Consider the following 1391-nt stretch of genomic DNA (forward strand, 5'->3'; position numbering starts at 1 on the left):
TTGCTCTCTGGGATAACAAGCTGTCAAAGGGGTGGAAACTACAGAAAAGCATTGACAGATTTCCCACTAGTGACCTGACCAGTTCTAACGCTGTGAAAACTATACTCCCACTGCAATCAGAGGATGTTCTGGGTAAAAAAAAGGAGGTGTAGGGGAGATGGGGATGTTCACAATATTGAACAGGCCTTTGTCCAAAGGGTCTGGCAAGAACACATTATTGCTGGAAAAGGACAACAAAGGAGGGGAGGAAATGGACAAGGGTGTATTTAGGAGGGTGATGACAGAGGTATGGGGTCAAAAACAAAGTAAAAATACAAAAAGGGGATGGTGGTAGTAATAAGGAATTCTGCAAGCTCATGAATGTAATCATCTATGGTGATTATAGGAAGAATTATGATAAGATCAAGGTTGGTGCAAAAAAAGAAGGTTGACAAGGAGAGAAAGATGGAAAGAAGAATTGGTATTACAGCCATGTGCATAACTAACGGCACTCATGCAGAAATGGAAATTTGAAAAATTGTGCAACACAGATGTGAGGTCAGGTACTCACACTGGAGCCATCACTGCAAGCATTTCAAGATAAAAACAGACTTATTATTTGAAAGATATCAAAAAGATATTTTAAATGGGGATTATCTGGGCTCAAGTAAATAACTTGTTTTTATTTAAAAGTGTTATCAAAAATGCCCCTGCTAGCTCTCAAGCAACAACAGCCTCAGATATTTGAAATGTTATCAAAAAGATTATCAGGAACCACCCTACTGGCTTTCAAATAACCGGAGCCTGAAATACCTGAAAGATTACTTAAGCAGTTATTGTAAAGCTGCTTATGGATAACAATCTTCATAACCCTGCCAAGATTATTGTGAAATTATTGAAGATGTGCTGGGATGTCAGTTCAAATAATCTTCTGAGAACATTTTTTATAAATAGCCGATGCTTATCCGAGCCCAGTTTGGCAGGCTTTGTCTCTGTTTATTATCTCAGAATTACCTTGTCATGGAGGTTAAGAAGTAGCATGCACGGTATCTAGATACACGTAGTTAGACTCAGTCATCATGCGAGGGGATGCAAACACTTTGTATTCACCTAGATACACAGAGTTAGACTACAGGGAATAGTGAGCATTGTATCTAGTCTTAGCAAATAAATAGTCTTACCTCAGTCGTTGCACAAGGAGATGCAAACACTGAGGTTGTAGCTATCAAGGTGTCTGGTATAAGTGAAATCTCGAGGAGAACCTGGTATTGTAAAGCACCAAGACAACAACACATCTGCAGTAACAAAAACAAAACATGGAATCACCAAAAGGAATGTTGGGGAACAAGATTGAATGGAAATGAAATGAATGTGCATGTAAATATCAAATATATGTCAAGATAACAAATGGA

Source organism: Coniophora puteana (genome assembly GCF_000271625.1).
Source record: "Coniophora puteana RWD-64-598 SS2 unplaced genomic scaffold CONPUscaffold_15, whole genome shotgun sequence".
Classification (NCBI taxonomy): domain Eukaryota; kingdom Fungi; phylum Basidiomycota; class Agaricomycetes; order Boletales; family Coniophoraceae; genus Coniophora; species Coniophora puteana.